This window comes from Lepidochelys olivacea (genome assembly GCF_965140295.1).
Source record: "Lepidochelys olivacea isolate rLepOli2 genome assembly, chromosome: 7".
Taxonomy (NCBI): domain Eukaryota; kingdom Metazoa; phylum Chordata; order Testudines; family Cheloniidae; genus Lepidochelys; species Lepidochelys olivacea.
This window is the reverse complement of record NC_140417.1, coordinates 1,198,765-1,220,660: the sequence shown is the minus strand read 5'-3', so window position 1 is coordinate 1,220,660 and position 21,896 is coordinate 1,198,765. Positions and strand designations below refer to the sequence as shown.

General features: G+C 55.9%; 1 long non-coding RNA gene across 2 annotated transcripts; it reads right to left on the bottom strand.

Moving 5' to 3' along the window:
- Positions 1-17,491: 17,491 nt before the first annotated feature.
- On the bottom strand, positions 17,492-21,819 carry LOC311523553. 2 transcript variants are annotated; one of them, XR_014712362.1, is made up of 4 exons: positions 21,393-21,819; positions 19,759-20,103; positions 18,990-19,302; positions 17,492-18,394 (listed from the first exon to the last, which is right to left on the bottom strand). It is a non-coding gene; the product is annotated as an uncharacterized lncRNA (long non-coding RNA). The 2 variants fall into 2 exon arrangements; XR_014712363.1 differs by having other exon boundaries at positions 17,493-18,394; positions 19,793-20,103.
- Positions 21,820-21,896: the final 77 nt, after the last annotated feature.

The window sequence follows — 21,896 nt, the reverse complement described above, 5'->3', positions numbered from 1 at the left end:
GGAGTCCGACGTGTGCGTCCCACGCAGTATGAAATAGGGTGCTCACAACTTGCCCGTTTGGGGAAAAAAGTGAAGAAAAATCTCTCTCTCCAGAGTGACAAATGATCCCGAGAGAGGGGCTAAGGGTTCATGAGAGCTGGTGGACTCCAAGTACTGGTGGGGCCTGACTGGGAAGGAGAGCAAATTTCTGACTCTCCCTCAGGAGAGAAGGCTGGCTGGATGGCCTGGTGGCAGACAGGACCAAGTCATAAGAAGAGATGGAGGTTAATGGTGACCAGATATCAACACAATAATATTAACAAGAGGGAAGGAACAGGTGAAAGCATATTTAGAGGAGTTAGATGTATTTGTGTCAGCAGGGCCTGATGAAATTCACTTGAGGGGACTTAAGGAAGTAGCTGAACAATCTCAGAACTGTTAGCGATTATCTCTGAGAACTCCTGGAGGACGGGAAAGGTCCTAGAGAACTGGAGAAGGGCAGACATAGTACCTGTCTTTAAAAATGGGGAACAAGGGGGACCTGGGGAATTATAGACCAGTCAGCCTAACTTTGATACCTGGAAAGATCCTGGAACAAATGATTAAACAACCAATTTGTGAGACCCTAGGACAATAGAGTTATAAGGTACAGGCAGCGTGGTTTTGTCAAGAACAAATCATGCTAAACCAACTTAATTTCCTTCTTGGACAGGGTTACTGGCCTAGTGGATGGGGAAGCTGTAGACATGATATAGCCTGATTTTAATGAGGTTTTTGACATGGTCCCCCAGGACATTCTCATAAGCAAACTAAGGAAATGTGGCCAAGATGAAATTACTATAAGGTGGGTGTCAAGGAGTGTGGGGGAGTCAGGGCTCTGCACCCCCACTTCCTGCTATTCACTGTGACTCTCAGCCAGCCAATAAAACAGAAGGTTTATTGGGCGACAGGAACACAGTCCCAAACAGAGTTTGTAGGTACAACCAGTCAAGTCCTTCTGAGGGGCAGGGAGCTTAGACCCCAGTCCTGGGGCTCCCTGTGTTTCCCCAGCCAGCTCCAAACTGAAATCCCCTCCAGCCGTCCCACTGGTTCCTCCTCCACCCTTTGTCCAGCTTCCCGGGCAGAAGGTGTCACCTGGCCCCGACCCCCCTCCTGGCTCTCATGTTACATGCTCAGGTATCTTCCCCCAAGGGACGTCTCCCCTTCCCCAGGCAGACAGTCCCAGTAAAACTCCCCTCCAACACTCCCAGGTCAACGCTCCCGCCTCCCTGCTGCGTCACAGTGGGTGCACAACCAGTTCTCAGTGGTTTGCTGTCAGTCTGGGAGGATGTATTTAGTGGGTGCACCTGGGGTCAGGCCTGGGTCCAGTACTACTCAATGTTTTCATTAATGACTTGGATAATGGAGTGGAAATGCGCTTATAAAATCGGCAGGTGACACCAAGCTGGGAGGGGTTGCAAGCACTTTAGAGGAAACAATTAGAATTCAAACTGACCTTGGGAACATGGAGAATTGGTCTGAATTCAACAAGATGAGATTCAATAAAGACAAGTGCAAAGTGCTACACTTAAGAAGGAAAAAAAGTCAAAAGCACAACTACAAAATGGGGAATAACTGGGTAGGGGCCGCACCGTTGGGCAGATGTGGACAAACTGGAGAGTCCAGAGGACAGCAACAAAAACAGCAAAAGGTTTAGAAAACCGGCCCTGTGAGGAAAGGTTTAAAACCAGGACCTGTCAACCTGGAGAGACTAAAGACTGAGGGGCACCTGAGAACAGTCTTCACGTCTGCGAAGAGGCCGGGGATCAATTGTTCTCCATGTCCACGGAAGGCAGGACACGAAGCGATGGGCTCAATCTGCAGCCAGGGAGATCTCGGGTAGATATTCGGAAACCCTTTTTTCCTCTGAGGGGAGCTAAGCTCTGCAATAGGCTTCCAGGGGAGGCTGTGGGATCCCTGTCACTGGAGGGTTTTGAGCACGGGTTGGACAAACCCCCGCCAGGGATGGTCCGGGGTTACTTGGCCCTGCCCCAGTGTGGGGGCTGCACTTGACGACCTGTTGAGATCCCTTTAACCCACCATTGTTCTGATTCTATGGAAGACTGCAAGCCTAAATGACATGTGGAGGAGATTACTGACAGGAAGGCCCTGCAACACCTCAGCTGCCTAGAGGGGATGCCCCGATGGTGAGCCACCCTCTTGCAACCCTACCTAAAGTATGGGGGACTACGTCCTGGAATGCAGTGGTGACGGTAGAAATCCCACTGAACATGCGATTCCAGAGTGATGCTGTGGCTTGGCTAGCGCGAAGGTTGCCTTGCCAGGTGTCCGGTTTTCAACAGGAGTGCCAAGTCGAACAGGGACTCTGGTAGCTCTCATCAGCACAGTGGACCGGGGCACTAAAAGTCTGTTTGGCCACAGTGGCCAGCTCCACATGGCTCCCGGAAGCAGCTCGCAAGTTTCTCCGGCTCCTAGGCAGAGGCATGGCCATGGGGGGCTCCACGTGCTGCCCCTGCCCAAGGTGCCAGCTCCGCAGCTCCCATTGGCCAGGAACCATGGCCAATGGGAGCTGCGGGGGTAGCACCTGCAGATGGGGGCAGTGCGCAGAGCCCCTACCCCTAGGAGCCAAAGGGCCATGCCAGATGCTTACGGGAGCTGTTTGAGGTAAGCCCTGCCTGGAGCCTGCACCCCAAACCTCGTCCCACACCCCAAACCCCACCCCACAACCCAACCCCCTGCCCCAGTCCTGAGCCCCTTTCCACACCCAAACTCCCTCCCAGAGCTCAGACCCCCTCCTGCCCCCAACACCTTGCCCCAGCCCGGAGCCCCCTCCCACACTCTGAACCCCTCATTTATGTCCCCACCCCAGAGCTCATAACCCCTCCCACACCCCAACCTCCTGCCCCCTCCCACACTCTGAACTCCTCGGCCCCAGCCTGGAGCCCCCTCCCGCACTCTGAACCCCTCATTTATGTCCCCACCCCAGAGCTCATAACCCCTCCCACACCCCAACCTCCTGCCCCAACCTGGAGCCCCCTCCCACACTCTGAACCCCTCAGCCCCAGCCCAGAGCCCCCTCCTACACCTCAAACTCGTCATCTCCAGCCCCACCCCAGAGTCCACACCCCTAGCTGGAGCCCACACCCCCTCCTGCACCCCAACCCCCTGACCAAACCTGGTGAAAATGAGCGAGTGAGTGAGGGTGTGGGAGAGCGAGTGATGGAGGGAGGGGGGATGGAGGGAGTGGGGGCGGGCCTTGGAGGAGGGGCGGGGCCTCGGGGCACGGCAGGGGACCTGACAAGGGTGTTCAGTTTTGTGCAATCAGAAAGTTGGCTACCCTAACTAGCTCAGGCCTTCGGTGTATACTCGGGGGGATGCTGAATGGAGAAGGGAGGGGATCTCTCTCTCTGTAGCACTGGTGAAATGACCACTCTAATATTGTGCTGTGACGAAGTGGGACTGTTCTTAATGTTTCCTCTGAATACTGTAGGGATGCCTCAGTTTCCTCTAGGCATTTCTTAAGTCTCTAGGTGGTGGGATAAGGGGGTGTAATTGTTGCAGAGCAAAGGGCCAGGGTACATAAATGGCCGACACTCTGTCTCCAGGCAGCTGATGGCCTGGGCCCTTCCCCCCTGCAAGGTGAGAGCTGAAGGGTTGGAGAACAAAGGGATCCGGTGACCTCCTGGCCTGGGAAAGGGACAAAGCCCAGAGGAGGAGGGGCGGGAGAGAGTTTCACCTCTGAGAGAGTTTGGGGCTGGCCGGGACATGGAGTGAAGGGCAGCCATGGTTGTCTGGCTCACTGCCCCCCAAAATGGACCCGGCTGAGGGGTCCTGTTCTCTGCACCTACAAGCTCTGTGTTAGACCATGTTCCTGTTGTCTAATAACCTTGGTTTTACTGGCTGGCTGAGAGTCACGTCTGACTGCGGAGTTGGGGGGCAGGACCCTCTGGCTTCCCCAGGAGCCCCGCTTGAATGGACTGGCTGTGGGAAGTGCCAGGAGGGGCAGACGATGCTGAATGCTCCGAGGTCAGACCCAGGAAGGTGGAAGCTGGGGAAGCTTCTTGCCCTGGAGACAGGCTGCTCCCAGAGAGGAGACTGCCCCAGAGTCCTGCCTGGCTTCGTAGGGAGCCGTTCCAGAGCATGGCCCAGGGACTCTGTGACATGTGCCCTCTACAACACATTCCTAAGGGACGTGCTGGAGTCTCTCTCCAGTCATCAGATCAAGGCTGGATCCCTAGTTACTGGGCTCCGGGCGAGACTTGCCGGGTGCAGCTGAGGGGCTGGTGTTACTCAGGACTGTGCTATATGCACGTGTGGGATGAGAATTAAACGGCAAGAGGCCTGGGGAGGAGTAAGTACGAGGAGAAGGGGCTGACCGTGCCTCCAGAGCTGCAGGCAGGCCTACAAGGGGGCATGCTGCAGCCTCACCTTCCTGGCACTTTGGGAGAAAGAAAAACGAGGAGCCATCTACACAACCCATGGCAGCAAGCCTCCCAGCCAGGCCTCCAGACTGGGTGAGTGGGCTCAGGCCAGGGCGCCTAAGAGAACTGTGTAGACAGCGTGTGGCTTGGGCTCTCAAGCGTGGCGGGGGGCTTCAGAGCCCAAGCTCCAGCCCATGTCAACACACCGGCTACATGGCTGGTTTTAGAGCAAGGGCACAAGACCCTCTAGTGCACGTCTGGGGACCTGGGCTGGGAGACTGACTCGCAGAAGCTGTCGATGAACCCTCAGGGTTCTTCTTGGAGTCTTTGCCTTGGTGGATCCCATCAAAAAGCGGTCCTGCCTTGTCCAGACATGAACAACACCCTGCTACTGGCATATTCCCCTGCTCCCACAGCACCTGCAAGAGCCAGAGCATCCAGGCCAGGCCTCCATCTACCACTGACAGGCTGGCCAACCTCAGGGGTGGAAAAGCAAGCTTTGGGAGGAGATGTTTGCAGACCTCCTGGCGGAGTCCCAGAGGAAAGCCAGAGAAGTGGAGACGGAACATGAGGACCCAGTGGGAGAAAGAAACGCAGCTCTCCCAGGGGATCATGGCCGTGCCAAGAGCAGCCTCACCACGGTGAAGAAGAGCATGGAAAGAGGCAGAGGCAGCTCTTGGGTGCTATCCTGAGCCAGAACGCCCTCCTGCAAAACATAATCCTGCTCGGCCAGCAGGCCCTGCCGTCCCAGCATTTGAGACTTGCCCTGTCCTTCAGCCCCGGACAACGCTGGCTACTGGGAATAGCAGCAACTTCTAACCACTGCATCCCCACTGCATTGCTCCCATTCACCTCTCAGATCCCACCTCCAGCGCTGAGAACCCGTGCACCTGGGAGTGCAGCTCTTTGTAGCTCTGCAATGCCCCTGAGCCGAGGGACTCAGCCCCACGCAGGCAAGAAGAGCCAGAGGCCGGGGTGCACTTGCCTTTGCGCATCACCCCCTCACCAAACTGTGGTATTTGAAATGTTCTTATGGTCGCACTTGGAGCTTTGTTTGCCTGGCTGCAGCAGTGAAAGGTTTGTGTGTAGCTGGTCCCTTCAGAGGCGTAGTCAGTTAAATGTCTTTCCAAATACAAAGACTTTATTTTTTCCATTGGTTTCATTAAAACTTTATTAGTGATTTTTTATTGTTTTTCCCTAGTAAAACCATTCACAGTATGTCTGTTCTGAACCAGGGCTCCATGGCACACAGAAAACTCTTGCAATAAAGCTGAAATAATTCCTAGACTTTGACCAAAGCACACAGGGGATGTTAAACATCACCCCTCCCCCTGTGATACCCAACACCACCCCCGGGGCCTAACATGTTCTGGCATGAGACCCAAAATATGGTCAGTAGGCATCCAACAGCATCCCACTGGTGCTTATGTTCTCCAGCAGAGGCCTTGGAGCAAGTCCTGCACCCCAGCCTCCCATCCTGTGCTAAGGCTTCCCCCCGTGCTCGCACAAATATTGTGCAAAATGCAACACGCACTTCTAATGGTTGTAACATTTTTTTCCCTGCCGCTTCCAATCTGCTCCATAAACCGTGCCAGCTGCCTTTCAAACGGCCATGTGCACACTCAACCGCCATGCTGCAACTGCTATGGGGATAGTTAAAACAGTCCTTCCTTCTGTCCGAGCAGGCTGTGATTGGCTTCACTAGCCAGGGCATCAGAGGATAACTGAGACTCCCAGAATAACCCGCCCAACCTCCGCTCCATTAATGTCCTGGGGCCAAACAGTCCTTTCTTCATCAATCTAAAGAGAACTGAGTTCTGCTGGTCCCTTCCCGACCACCTGGCAGTCATGGCTTGAGGCACCCTGGAGAAATACTTCTTGCTGTTGATAAGTTCTGCTCCTGGGTGCTGGTGGTGGGTAAAGGATAGGGACATGGGTCCCATCAACTGTGAGGGGGGATTTGATAGTAGCCTTCAACTGCCTGAAGGGGGGTTCCAGAGAGGATGGATCTAGACTGTTCTCAGTGTTAGCAGATGACAGAACAAGGAGGAATGGTCTCAAGTTGCAGTGGGGGAGGTTTAGGTTGGATATTAGGAAACCCTATTTCACTGGGAGGGTGGTAAAGCACTGGAATAGGTTACCTAGGGAGGTGGCTGAATCTCCTTCCTTTGAGGTTTTTAAGGTCAGGCTTGACAAAGCCCTGCTGGGATGATTTAGTTGGGGATTGGTCCTGCTTTGAGCAGGGGGTTGGACTAGATGATCTCCTGAGGTCTCTTCCAGCCCTGATAGTCTATGATTCTATGACCTTCCCCAATACAGTTTCGGAACCCCATGTGGGCAAACCCATTAATGATTTCCTGAGCATTACCAAGCTTTGTAACCCAGTGTGACGGTACCTTTCACAGCCCAGCGCGACTGTACCTTTCACAGCCCAGTGCGACTGTACCTTTCACAGCCCAGTGCGACTGTACCTTTCACAGCCCAACGTGACTGTACCTTCACAATCCAGTGCGACAGTACCTTTCACAGCCCAGTGCGACTGTACCTTTCACAGCCCAGTGCGACTGTACCTTTCACAGCCCAGCGCAACAGTACCTTTCACAGCCCAGTGCGACTGTACCTTTCACAGCCCAGTGCGACAGTACCTGTCACAACCCAGTGCGACTGTACCTTTCACAGCCCAGTGCGACTGTACCTTTCACAGCCCAACGTGACTGTACCTTCACAATCCAGTGCGACAGTACCTGTCACAACCCAGTGTGACTGTACCTTTCACAGCCCAGTGCGACAGTACCTTTCACAGCCCAACGTGACTGTACCTTCACAACCCAGTGCGACAGTACCTGTCACAACCCAGCGTGACTGTACCTTTCACAGCCCAGCGCGACTGTACCTTCACAACCCAGCGCAACTGTACCTTTCACAGCCCAGCGCGACTGTACCTTTCACAGCCCAACGTGACTGTACCTTCACAATCCAGTGCGACAGTACCTGTCACAACCCAGCACGACAGTATCTTTCACAGCCCAGCGCGACAGTACCTTTCACAGCCCAGTGCAACAGTACCTTTCACAGCCCAGTGCGACTGTACCTTTCACAGCCCAACGTGACTGTACCTTCACAATCCAGTGCGACAGTACCTGTCACAACCCAGTGTGACTGTACCTTTCACAGCCCAGTGCGACAGTACCTTTCACAGCCCAACGTGACTGTACCTTCACAACCCAGTGCGACAGTACCTGTCACAACCCAGCGTGACTGTACCTTTCACAGCCCAGCGCGACTGTACCTTCACAACCCAGCGCAACTGTACCTTTCACAGCCCAGCACGACAGTACCTTTCACAGCCCAGCGCGACTGTACCTTTCACAGCCCAGCGTGACAGTACCTTCACAGCCCAGCGCGACTGTACCTTTCACAGCCCAGCGCGACTGTACCTTTCACAGCCCAGAGTGACTGTACCTTCACAACCCAGCGCGACTATACCTTTCACAGCCCAGCACGACTGTACCTTTTCCATGGCATCACACACCGGTATAATAACAGCCCCAACCACTGATCTCCCCAGGCCCAGTTGATTGGCTATAGACTGGTAGCACTCAGGTGCCAATTCCCAGGTGGCAAATGTGACTCTCTTCTCTGCGGATCCGAGGCAGTGTGTGTCAGCTCACTGCTGCCGCAGCGCCGGGACTAGCTCAGCACAGAGCTCCAGAAAGGTTGCCTTCACCACCCTGAAATTCTTGCGCCGCTGTTGGGCACTGCAGGTCTGCAGAGCGATCCTTTCCCACCAGTCAACGCCGGGTTCCCGAGCTCAGAAACAGCTGCTCTTTTGGCAGTGGCTGGGCGTCCTCCTCTTCTTCCTTGTCCTCATCCCGCGTCTGCCACCGCTGCTGAAACGGCTACTGCTGCCACATCGTCTGCTTGGTGCAGCAAAGTCACCCAGCTCCAGGGGCTGACTACAGCCCGGGCAGCCAGCGAGCGGGGCTCTGGATCTTCCTCCTCTTCTGCTGAGGTGGTAACACAGGCTCCCGCACCACTCACTGACAGCATCAAGTCTCCAGAGCGCCGAGCCTGGCTAGCGGCCACGCTGCCCTTGGCCTGTCAGGAGCACAGGAGGGACCACGTAAATGAGTGACCATCCTCACCTCCCGGGCAGGTGGGCAATGCCAATGCACTATGGAGCCCTAATGCTCACCCATGACCCATGGCGGGCTCCGGGCTCTCCAGCTCCACCGTCAAAGCCAGCACGTCCATCACAAAGGACCCGAGTGCTGACTCCTGGATTCCTAGCCACGCCTAAGGACAAAGATCCTCTGGCAGAGTCTGGGCTGGGTTCCAGCCTGTAGCCTGTCTCTGGGGAGTGACCCTGCTAGTGGGCCAGCCCCAAGGACCCCACCCTCCCAGGCTCTGAGACTGGCTGTCGGCCCCCGCGACCCCTGTATCTCTCCACAGCTCCCTGCGGGGAATCCAGCCGAGCCAGACTTCTCCTCCCACTTGGGCCCTGCCAGGAGAGATGCTCCCAGGAGTGCCCATGCCGACGCAGGAGCCTTCTCAGAGGAAGGGAGCATGGCTCAGTTGCCTGGCTACGGAACCTGACTGTCCTTGGCCAGCCCAGAGAGCCAGGGGTTATGCCACAGCCAACCCTGGCCACGCCAGCGCCATCAGCTAAGCTGTGAGGGGCTCCCCTGCTCCCACTTGCCACCTCTGCTGACAGCTCCTGTGCCCCTCCAAAGGCCAGCCCTCTTCCGGTCACCTGGCGCCTTCCCTCCCCAGCTCAGTTCACATGGCCCCTGCCAGGTGCTCACGGCGTCTCTTGGTCTCGCTGGACCCTCTACTGATTGGGGATGGTTTCAGCCAGTCCCAGGCTGCAAGGCATGGGCAGGTTTCCTGCCCCCTGCGCTGTTCTACGAGCAGCCGCGATGCCAGCAAACGCAAAGCGCGGAGGGGAGCTGAGCGCACGCAGGATTCGCCAGCGTCTTACAGAAAACTCCCACTTGCCCCATTCGCTGGGGCAGAGAGGCCTAGGCCCCAGCCTTTCTACAGCTGGGCAGAGCAACTCCTCATGTCCTAGTCCTAACGGTGACGGCCTGATCTGGGATCTCCCCCTCCCCAGGACACGAGGGCTGGCCTGAGAGCCCACAGCTCGGGGGCACAGCTAGTCCCCTGCACGCCCTGATGCAGCCATGCCCACGAGAGGGCATCCTGGCTCCAGGCCGAGGGATTCCCAGGGAGACAAAACAATCATTGAAGCCTCCACATCTCTTTCGCTCCTGCACTGAGGAGTCATTGCACATCCCACAGAGCCCTGGGGATCTCTACACCTGCTGCCAGGAGAACACTTGTCAGGTGCTCATGTTACATTCCCAGACAGGGACATTTTACATCTGGAATCTTATTAAACTTGGCCATCGCACCCCAGCCTCATTGCTGCTCGGTGCTTCCAGAGCACACAGCACTCTGCTGTGTAGCCAGCACTGTCCCCTTTCATTCCCACAGCAGCTCAGCGCAGGAAGGGCCTGGGCCCAGGTAAACGACCTCTGACATTCCCCTCCGAGTGCTATACACTCCCTGGTAAATGCAGCGTCTCCCCAGCATCCCTAGAAACAAACTGGAACACCAGCCCCTCCACTTGAGTTATTGGCAGTCTCCACAAGTTCACCGCTGTCATTCTCAAATCTCAGTGAGCTTTTGGGTCTCTCGTCTGTCACAAGTTCTTGTCCTGCTGGTGGAAACTTCTGCCTCTCTCTTTGGTTTATTTCACATTCCGAAAACCAGTTTCTGCATCCCTTTTAGTTCCACTGTCCAACTGACTAGTCAGTTCTGCACGCCCCAAAGCTACTCCTCCCTTAAGAAATAACTGTTCCTATATGATCAATGGAATAACCATGTGTGATGGGGTGTTCACCCCGCTCTGGAAAGCAAAGGGTTAAAAGCAGCCTAGGGAGTCTGTGCAAGGAGCAGCCAATCGGAGAGAGGCTGAACAGAGCAGCCAATCAGGACCTGGCAGGCTGGTAGAAAAGGGAGCTGCAGGGGCAGGGCGGAGCAGGCCCAGCTGGTGCAGGGACCCCAAGGAGGGAAGAGTGGGGTCCTAGCAGGCTGCAAGAGGGCAGCACCTTAGACAGAGCAGCGGAGACCGGGGGCGCTCGAGAGAGCTCCTGGCTGGCTGCTGGGATTTGCAGGCTCCAGGCCCTGAGCTAATCCCCTGAGACAACCAGCAGGAGGTGCCACGCTGGTGGGTGAATCCCAGGACACCATGTAACTGCAAGTCACTGTGCATATGGCAAGCTGTTTAGAAAAAATATTAAATTAGCATAAATACCAACTCCCCAGAGCTAGAAAACCCTTCCTAGCAGCAGCCAGGCCCCACGTCAGTATCACCCGTCTTGGCTAGGCTGCAGGATAAGGCACAGGAACCGGGACTTGGTTTGGCATGTGACAAACATGAGGACAATACCTCTGTGCATCATGTGACCCCGGCACTCCATGCTGGGGTATCGGGAGGTACCCGGTTCTTCAGCTGACTCAGAGCTAGAGTGGGAAGGCTTAAAAAGTCCTCTGAAGGTGAGAGTTCCCAATAACCTCTATTACTGGGGAATGATCTGAGATCACTGCCTCGGGCTGGAAATCATAGAATCACAGACTATCAGGACTGGAAGGGACCTCAGGAGGTCACCTAGTCCAACGCCCTGCTCAAAGCAGGACCAACCCCCAACTAAATCATCCCAGCCAGGGCTTTGTCAAGCCAGGCCTTAAAAACCTCTAAGGAAGGAGATACCACCACCTGCCTAGGTAACGCATTCCAGTGTTTCACCACCCTCCTAGTGAAAAAGCTTTTCCTAATATCCAACCTAAACCTCCCCCACTGCAACTTGAGACCATTACTCCTCGTTCTGTCATCTGCTACCACTGAGAACAGTCTAGAGCCATCCTCTTTGGAACCCCCTTTCAGGTAGTTGAAAGCAGCTATCAAGTCCCCCCTCATTCTTCTCTTCTGCAGACTAAACAATCCCAGTTCCCTCAGCCTCTCCTCATAAGTCATGTGTTCCAGCCCCCTAATCATTTGTGTTGTCCTCTGCTGGACGCTTTCCAATTTTTCCACATCCTTCTTGTAGTGGGGGGCCCAAAACTGGACACAGTACTCCAGATGAGGCCTCACCAATGTCGAATAGAGGGGGACGATCACGTCCCTCGATCTGCTCGCTATGCCCCTATTTATACATCCCAAAATGCCATTGGCCTTCTTGGCTATAAGGGCACACTGTTGACTCATATCCAGCTTCTCGTCCACTGTCACCCCTAGGTCCTTTTCTGCAGAACTGCTGCCTAGCCATTCGGTCCCTAATCTGTAGCGGTGCATGGGATTCTTCCATCCTAAGTGCAGGACTCTGCACTTGTCCTTGTTGAACCTCATCAGATTTCTTTTGTCCCAATCCTCCAATTTGTCTAGGTCCCTCTGTATCCTATCCCTACCCTCCAGCGTATCTACCTCTTGCTCCCAGTTTAGTGTCATCTGCAAACTTGCTGAGGGTGCAATCCACACCATCCTCCAGATCATTAATGAAGATATTGAACAATACTGGCCCCAGGACCGACCCTTGGGGCACTCCACTTGATAGCGGCTGCCAACTAGCCATGGAGCCATTGATCACTACACGTTGAGCCCGACAATCTAGCCAACTTTCTATCCACCTTATCGTCCATTCATCCAGCCCATACTTCTTTAACTTGCTGGCAAGAAAACTGTGGGAGACCGTGTCAAAAACTTTGCTAAAGTCAAGGAACAACACGTCCACTGCTTTCCCTTCATCCACAGAACCGGTTAGCTCGTCATAGAAGGCAATTAGATTAGTCAGGCATGACTTGCCCTTGGTGAATCCATGCTGACTGTTCCTGATCACTTTCCTCTCATCTAAGTGCTTCAGAACTGATTCCTTGAGGACTTGCTCCATGATTTTTCCAGGGACTGAGGTGAAATAGTGCTGAATGGCCCCAGGTTCCCAGACTAAACCCTGTAGAGGGCGAGGGGGGATCTCGGCCCCCTCATTAGCAGAGAGTACTGAGAGACTCCAGGGAGTGGGACGAGGCGGCAGCCCCCTTACCTGAGGAGCTCTCAGTGGGCAGAAGTGAGGCGGAGTTTGCAGCTGAGCAAAGTGCAACTGCCTCCTTGGACAGCAGAAGGGACTGAGGACATCTTTGGTGAGGCCCAGAGACAGAACAGGGGGAAGCCCTGGATAGAAGGGACAGGGACATCCTGGTTGGGAAAAACAGGTGTCCAGGGGAACCCAACAGAGAACTAATAGTGCCCTCAAAGCCCCAGGTGTCACTGCTGCTCGACTGCCCGTTCGCTGCCCCCTGGGACCGCAGAGAGAACCGGAGAGATTGAGGAAATCCCGTCTTGGCCAAACATCCGGCCCGAAGTGCAGGAACGCTGCTGAACTGACTTGGGACATATGGCAAAAGCAGAAAATGAGTGCAGGTCTCTGTCAGGCCCCATACAGCCATTACTGGGGTCAGTGACGTGTTTCCTGGGTTGCCATGGCTATCCTCAGGCCATGATCCAGCCCCCCCGAAAAGGGAAAAGATCTATATTGATGCAGGTGCATTTTGCCACCAGGGATCCAGAAGTGGTCGCTTTTGTGACATTCTGTACCTTGTGGGAGTGCCCTGTAGCCCCCATATCCCTCACTGATCTAGAGTTGTGACCTTGCGCATAAAGCAGGCCGTGAGAGGTATCGGGGGGAGGGTTATGATTTGCTGAAAGTCGTTTTCCTATCCATAGATGCACATCACCAGTGCCTGTGAAAATGTAAGAATTGTGTTGTATGGTTTTCACTAAAATACACTGTGGGTTTGGGAGGCACCCAGATACTCGCCCTGCACAAACAATGACAAGGGAGGTACCAACACCCGGGAGGGTGCGGAGCAGACATCATCAGCCCTTGTCCAGCCAGGGAGCTACAATGTAGTGACTCACCTGCGTGAGGCCCCACCAGGGGGATTGCTCAGCCTTGCCTGGAGACTCAGCAATGCCCCCAGACTTGCCTTAGGGTGACCAGACGTCTGTGCCGATTTGTAGGTCTTTGTCCTGCATCGGTCGGGATGCCATTTGTCCCGATCTTGCGGCTTCGGCCGCTCCGGTGGGTTTTGTTTTTTGCTTCGTCAACTCCGGCTGCCTTTTTTTTTTCCCCTCTTCCCCCATGTGTCCCAATATTTTCTTCGGTTCATCTGGTCACCAGAGACCTGCCTGGACTTGTGTTCTCCAAGCACATGGGACTGAGGGTATAAAACAGAACACAGGGGCCCATGCCTGGCCTTTCTCCTTCCCCCACTTATGCTGCAAGCAACCAAGACTCTCAGAAGACTGAAGACTCCAGCAGAGGGGACTGGTCCAGGTTTAAGGGACAAACCTGTATATTAAGGACTGCAAGATCCAGTGGGGTGAGAAAAGCTGCTTAATCTAGATGTTGCCCAGTCTAATAAGGTGGAGAGTTTAGACTGCATGCTTATAATTTCTTTTCTTTTGGTAATGTCAAAGTCAGATTCAAGGCTCACAGAATTTGTCAGACCACTCTGTTTATTAGCAAAGCGCTTTGCCAATGCACCCACATATGTGAGCCCTCTGCAGAAGCTCAAGCTAACTTATTTATACAGATAAGCCAAAGCCAATTTAACATAAGAGACAAAAGGAAGCAGAAACTGACAAATATACATACATATCTTATTTGCATACTAACGTTTACCAATCTCCCAGCTCAGTAGGAGCTGTAAGTTAATTAGTTTGAGGACCCATTGTCTCACACTCCTTAATGTTTCTCTTCCTGACAACTATATTTCAACAAACCCACCAGACGCATTTCTTTAATGAATTATAATTTCAATATAATTCATTCTACTTTCACACTGTCTGGGTGTCTTCAGCTCCTTTCACTGCCCCGGGGGCCTGAAAGCTGCTCTGCCTTCTGGCACGACACCTGCCTGGCACTTGCCAATTCCAGCTGGACGGACGCAAAGGTTTCTTCAAGCAAACTTTGCAGCTCCAGCTTGTGGGGCTGCGCTTTGTGCCCTGCCCGCGAGGATGTGGCACCGACAGATGCACGGCCCAGTACCAGAGACACTGCACATTTATTCTTGGGTCTATCTGATCATTTCGACATCCATGAAAGCAAGGCTGACGTGCCCTGGAAATCCAGCTGTTTTCTGCCCATGTCCTGTCATACTATTCCCGGTACAGTCAGAGCGTCTCCTGTCCAGGAACCATCCGGGCCTGCTCCAAAGGGGGCCACATGCTGGTTTCTATACAGATCTTCCACAGGGTGCAGTGTCTTTACAGGTCTCAGTGCTGGCATTCCCAGTCCCAGAGGTGAGGGGTATTGCAGCTGGGAGACGTACAGCAGCTCCGGCTTTCAAAGGGTGATCCTGCCTTCGAGCCTTTCAATGCAGGCCGATTAGCGAGAGATACTCAGGGAGAGAACCTGAGCCTTTCAATGCAGGCCGATTAGCGAGAGATACTCAGGGAGAGAACCTCGCTGGGCTGCAGGGCTGAGCTGCTCTGGTGGAAATGACAGACCTAGTTCGAAGCACAATGGGAAGCTTTGTAGAACTGATCAATGACATTGTTTTTAATTGTTCACTTTATTAATATAACTTCATAAGCAAAGTTTTATGAATGAAATAACATTCATTCATAAAACCGGTTACCCCAAGAACTGGCTAATTGAGTTTCACTTTCAATCCAATTGCTGCTGAAATCGCTGAAACTTGCACTGCTTCAACACTGGAACTTCTGCTCCCTGTTTGCCGTTCCTTACACGTGGCCATGGTGTAACCCAAACTCCATTGTAAAATGCTCACTCCATTTTGTAAAAGCTTGCTGCAACCTTCATTTTTGCTAAACCCTGCTGTAATCTGATTCATGTAGTTTCGATGCGGGAATGAGGGATGGACGGATGATGGAATCAACCTCCAGCCCCAGCCTGTCCCGATGAAATAAAGTGTAAACACCAAGGGCTGAAGATGCAGACAACAGCCCTGACAAAGCAAGAGGAGTCCATCCTCAAAAGAAAAGAACAAAAGTACAACTGAAGAAACATCAGAGCCAGGTCCCAGGCTGAAAGTCACGTCTGCGATTGACGGGTGTTCGCTCACACCGGACCCAGAGGCAGCCTGACACAGCAGGACCTGGAGACTCTGGATTCAAACTGAAGCCTACAAAAAGGATGGGGGAGATGGAAGACTTTGAAGGGTCACGTTCTGCTGCCAACATGGAAGGGCGTCGGTGCACGCCCAACAGAGACCCAGCCCTTCCTTGTGCCCGGCTTTCCTGGCCAGTTCGCCGCCACGAGCTACGAACCCTCGCCACCAACGCAAGCTCCATTCAGGACTGGTAACTATACAGCAGCTGCAGAACCTGGGTGTGTATGAAGGAACCTGTGAATGAATGTGAAACTGAATGAAATGTTATAGCTAGAACTGACTGCCTCCCATGATTCTGTTTGTAGTCACAATAAATGTGACATTTTGTCTTATCCCCTTTAATAAGATCCTGCTGGTTTTTATTTTATTGGTATAACAGCTTTGAGGAGCCGTGAAATGAGCCTTGCTTCAGCGCCGTCTCAGCCCTGATGCGGGGCACAGAGCTGGCTCTGGGTCTGTGAGGGGGCCTGCCCTTGGACACATGGCTTGTGGCAGTTCCTCCGGGATCCCAGCCCTGGCCCAGACTCGGATCTGCAGGGCTGGGGCTCGTGCTCTGAACCCAGCTGCGCAGACAGCACTTTGAGGCTGCGGCTCAGGCTCTGCCGTGGGGGGGGGGGGTGTAGGAGGCTCATGCTGCAGGCTGGGGGGATGTACCCAGGGTCGCAGGCTGTCTCTGGCCCCACGCAGGAGAGGAGTCTCCAGGAGAGGGCAGCAGGAGACCGTTTGGTGGCTGACATGCGAGAGCGTCAAGTGTTTTCAGATCTCAGTTTGCTGAGTGCAAGTTTCCTTCAAGCTGCCTGGTGATCAGATCTGAGGGAGGGAGGGCCTGTCCTACAGCATCCACGGTACACACACACTCGGCCTGCTCTGCTTTGCATGCCAGCTCACCTGTGGCCTGGGCCTGTTTGGAAAGCTTTGGTTTCTCTTCAGCAGACCCAGTTTCCGCAGGGCTTCTTCCTCAGGGGCTCCATGGCCTCCACTCCACCGAGCAGCTGTCTTGGTTGCTCCTGAGGTCTCATGGCTACACAACACAGGAACCGAGCACAGAGCTCCTGAACATTGACCCCAACTGCACCCTTGTGTCACATTCCTGGAGGGGATGCACGAGAACCCACTGATCTACGCAGCCCTTCAGCTAGGGGCAGGCGTGTGCCTGGCGCAGCTCCCTGGCGATTCTTCAGAGCAGGGCCTGTCCAGGCTGGGGCCCGGCTAGCTCCCCCGACGTGCTCAGCTGCTGGCTGGGATCGGTGCTGCTTCCCATTCGTCTCTGCCCTCCGCACTAACGGGCCAGGGCAGAGCTCCTAGCCAGGGCCAGCATGTACAGGGAAGCGGAGAGACAGCACATACTGACCAGAGCCAGGGGAGCATGGCACCTGCCGACCCTGGCCAGCCCTGGGGCCATGCAGTGAGATATTAGCGCAGACGGCTATTGCCAGGGATGGCTGGCGGCCCCAGGGTCAGGACTGTGATTTACCCAGCCCCCACCGGGGATTGTGGGCCCTGCCTGGCAGAGACTGAGGCAAAGAGAGAGCCTAGTTTGCTGTTCCCATTGGGGGCTCTCTGGAGCAGTGAGCCGGGCAGCACGCGCGGCAGCCAAGGGCACAGGGAGCCATTAGCCCAGACGCTCTACACTGCCACAGGGACCTTCACTCCCACCTGCTCCGCCAGCAGACCCAGGTGCCCCAGGCTCGGCTGAGCGCGGCCCGGGGACACGGTGCAGCGTCCCCCAGTACAGCCAGAGCAGCGTCCAGAGGGCCTGTGGTGACGGTGCTGCCCGTGGGAGCCAGCTGAGGTCACTGAATCAGGGTGAACTGCAGACAGAGCGGGGCAGACAAACCCTGAACGCCGGTGGATATGCCACTCCTCAGAGTTACCAAACCAGCCTCCGTATCACCTCCCTGGGTACTCAGACGTCCACACAACGCAGTGCCCCTAAAGTGCCCGCCCCAGGCCTCCCTCCGGACACATGTCAGATACGATGATGATTACTGAAGATCTTCTCTCATCATATAAGAGAGCAGGTTCCCCCAATCCCAAAGGATCAGGCCCCAGACCCAGGTCCGATGATAACTTAGATCTTACCCCAAATACGCACTGATAGCCAATTCTCGTTAATTAAACTACAGTTTATTCAAAAAGAAAAGGGAGAGAGAGTTGGTAGAAAGATCAGTCTACAGACCGACCTGAGTTCAGTTCTTGAGGTCACGATACCGAGCAGAGATGGTGAATCTGTAGTGGCCAAACGTCCTTTTAGAAACAGCCCAGAGGTTACAGTCCAATGTCCATGTTCAGGGTGACTCCAGTCAGTGACTGGGGATCTCAATCCTTATGGCTCAGGGTTTCCCCTTCTTGAAACCCAAAGCCGATCTGAGATGAAGGAGGATCGTGTCCCAGGGCTTTTATACATTTCCAGCAGCCTCTTGGCCTGAGAAGACAATAGGCTCAACCTTTCTTCTCCCAAACATCCTGGCAATTAGCCCAGGGTAATTTATCATTAAACGGTTCAAATACAGGTTACCCCAACCTTCCCGGAGACAGAGAGACAACAACACTGTTGCCCTCCAGTGTCTTCCTAGATCTTCACACTCCTGTTTTGATCTTTGAATCAAAGCCGTGGCAATAGACAAGACTCGTTTGCTGACATCACAAGCCTTGAGCCAGCATCTCCCCTTCTCTCTCTAGCAGTGCGGGCTGCAGTTCACAGCTCTCCTCCTTTCCATCTCTTCCTAAGCAGTCTCTAAAGTTGGGCCCTGGGTCAGGTCAGTCTGGGAGGTCATTAACTCTTTCTGGCCCTGTGTCACCTGTCAATGAGATATTATATTATACACATAACGTCACACCTTTATTCTAGTCTAATGGCCACGGCGGGGCAGGAGGCCCCCCAGCCAACTGTCCCACGTCAGAGGGGCCATGGCCAGAGGGACTCCCTTGTATAGGAGTCCACACCTCTCTCGCGCCCCAGCTGAGTGAGGAACCAGTGTGGGCCCTGGGGCTGCCTGGCTGCTCCCAGCCTCTCTCACACCACCAGCTGGGTCAGGAACTGGTTCCTTAGAGCGATCCTCCTCTTCCAACTGATCAATCAGCTGTGCCTTGGTGAGCTTTCCAATGCACAGCCCCCTCTCTCTGCACAGCTCTACAATGTCCTTCTTAAGGGGGTGGTTATAGGCCATCTCCCCGCTGTTCCCACGTGGTCACGGACTCACAGGCCTGTGCTCTCTCTGCTCCCCATGGTCCCTAGGAGGAACCGCTTCAGTGTGACAGCCCTTCTAGGGGGTCCACTCTCTCTCAGGGTTAAGCCATAGGCCCCTCCGCCTCCTGGAACCGCACCTCTCTGAGCCTTCAGCACGCCCGTCTCTCGCTACTCCCCCTTCGCTTTACTGCTTCCCAGTCACTTACTGCAGGATGCTCTGTCCACAGGGTGCAGTTTATCCCACCTCTACCACCAGGTGTCACGGAGTCCCCGGGCGATGCTCTGGAACTGCGCCGTATGAAGCCAGGCAGGACTCTGGGGGAGCCTCCTCTCTGTGAGCATATTGTCACCAGGGCAAGAAGCTTCCACAGCTTCGACCTTCCTGGGTCTGACCTCGGAGTATTCAGCATCCCCTTCCTCCCCATGTGCTTCCCGCAGCGAGTCCGCCCAGGCAGGGCTCCTGGGGAAGCCAGAGGGTCCTGCCCCCGAACTCCGCAGTCAGATGTGACTCTCCGCCAGCTGGGGAAACAGAAGGTTTATTCGTCGACAGGAACACAGTGTACAGCAGAGCTTGTTAGCACAGAAATAAGTGACCTTCAGTCAAGTCCATCTTGGGGGAACCCTGGGCCAGACGCCCTGGACTCCCCCCTCCATCTCCCCAAGCAGACTGCCAGCTTCCAGCGACCCGAACTCTGACCCCCCCATTGCTCTTCCTCCTTCTCTTTGTCTTGCTTCCCGGGCACAATGTCACCTGGTCACATCCCTCACCTGGGTCTCAGGTTCCAAAGGGCACTGGTCATAGCATAGGTGCAGGCAGCTGGAGCCGCCTCACCTGCCCCAGAGGTCTCAGCCAAAGTCACACGCCCCTGTTCCCACCCCCGAGGTATTGGTGCAGCACACAGGGAAACTGAGGCACACACAGTATTCATGCAAAACAGTAAAAGTCACCTAGGCTCAACAGTAAGAATTACATACAGCAAACCAGGGAAAATCCCCACTTCATCACAACCTCAGGCTGTCTCCTGGATGCCACTCTGTGGGCTGGCCACCTGCCGCCTCCTCCATGGCACAGAGCCTGGAGCTGAGTGTTGCTCCCGGGGCGAGGAGAGACTTGGACCCGGCACCTGCCCCTGAAGCTGCATGGCTCCCTCTCGCTGCCAGACCTGTGTCGGGGCCTGGCCTGCCCCAGGACAGACCATCTGGTGAGTGTCTCTGGGAGGGCCCTGCAGCCCAAGAGGCTTCAGGCATTGCTGTGAACCAGGCCTTCTCAGCTGCACACGGGTCTGGTCAGGTCCACAGTTGCCCTTTTCCCACGGGATCCTGCAGGAAGGAGGAACAAGAGTCACAGATCTCATTCAATCCGTGACACTCCAAAAGCGGCCCCTGTTTTTGGGTGCGGGCTCCTGAGGCGGCCTGCCCTGCACTCCCCAGGCAGAGAGGGAAAAGTGGGCAATCCCACGGGGGAAAGGGAAGGGAAACGTGGGTCTGCACTACACATGCCGAGCCACACCCAAGAGCCGCCCTGGGAAAGCCAGAAACAAAACCAAGTGCCAAGTGTCAGAGCCAGAGCAGAAGACAAGGAGCCACAGTGGGCCTGGACCCCAGAACGACCCAGGGCTGCCAGAGACCCACGGCACCTAAACACGAATAGTGCCACTTCCTTGGCTCGGATCAGCAGTGATAGGGCTATGGGACGGGGTGGGGGCTCTCTCCTGCCCTTCCCAGGCCTGGACTCAGTGGTCTACCACATCCTTTTAATCTCTGACTGATGGACCATGGAACCCGCTGAGCAGCCAGCCCTGCCTGGGCCAGCTCCAGGCCCCTTCCCTCTGGGCACTGCCTCTTGACCCAGCCAGAACCAGCCCTTCCCCCAGCTGGGGCAGGAGGCGACTGCCCGCGCTTTGGGGTGGCGTTGGAGTGTGCTTGGGGCGAAAGCTTTCTGGGCAAAGGCTGGCGTGTGGCAGCACCCAGCACCGGGGACCCCAGATGCCAGGATCCCGACTAGGGCAGCCAACGCCAAGGTCAGACCTGGGGCTGAGAGTAGCAGAGACATTCGTGGTCTGAGACATCTGGGCTCACTAGCAAGCAGGGCCGCCCGTAGGCAGACACAGCCGCGTAGGGCCCCATGAAATGTGGGGAACCAGCCCCGTGACCAGCCCTATCCCCTGGCTGGCCCTCTCGCCCGCTGCACCTACTGCAAGGGGCAGGGCCATCCCTAGGGCCCTGGACAACTCCCTCCGTCCCACCTCTTCCCCTCCCCGCCACTCCACCCCCAGCCCACCTCTTCCCCCAGCAACCTCGCACTCCCTGGCAGCCGCGGGAAGCGGAGCGGAGCGGGCTGGAGCCAGGCTGCTCCGCTTCCCGTCGCTGCTGGGGAGTGCGGGGGGGCTGGGGCTGGGGCCGGGGCGGGGCTGGGGGAAGCAGAGCGGGCTGCTCCCACCCCCCAGCTAATCTCCCGGGCCACTCTGGGGCCCCCAAAGTGCCCCCCCACAGCTCCTGCCCCCCAGGCCCTGGGGCGGGGGGAGGCCCGGGGGGCTGTGTAGGGCACCCAAAGGGCTCGGGACGGCCCTGCTAGCTCGGGTCAGAGTCCGAGCCGGGGCTCAGCTCACCCGGATCCCCGCCGGGGACCGGAGGCTGGGCGCGGTGTCACGGCCTGTGCCGCGGGAGGCCCCCCGAGGTGAGCTCTCGGCAGCGCCTGGGCGGCCCCCTGGACCGGGGCGGCGAGTTGCACGGCCCGTGGTGCCCGGGCTCCAGCAAATTCAGGGCCCGGGGGCTCCGCCAACGTTCAGGGCCGGGTCTCTCCTTCGCGGCCCCCCCACCAAGCGTCTCCTCCCCCGGGCGTCCCTGCCCGCCCCGGGCCCTGGGCGGCTGCCCCTGCAGAGGGAGGCGGGGAGGGGGCGCAGGGCGGCCCCCCACCCCGGCAGGCGACTCCTGAGCAGCAGCCTGGGGGGCCGGGGGGACCCCTCCCTCAGAGCTTGCTGCTGCCGATGGGAGAGGGCTGGGGGGAGTCCCCCTCGCTGTCCCCCCACCCCAGCCCCGGGGCAGCCTGGGGGGGAAGGGGGCGGTGCCTGGGGGGAGGGGGCGGGGCGGCTCCGCCCCCAGCGATTTCGGAG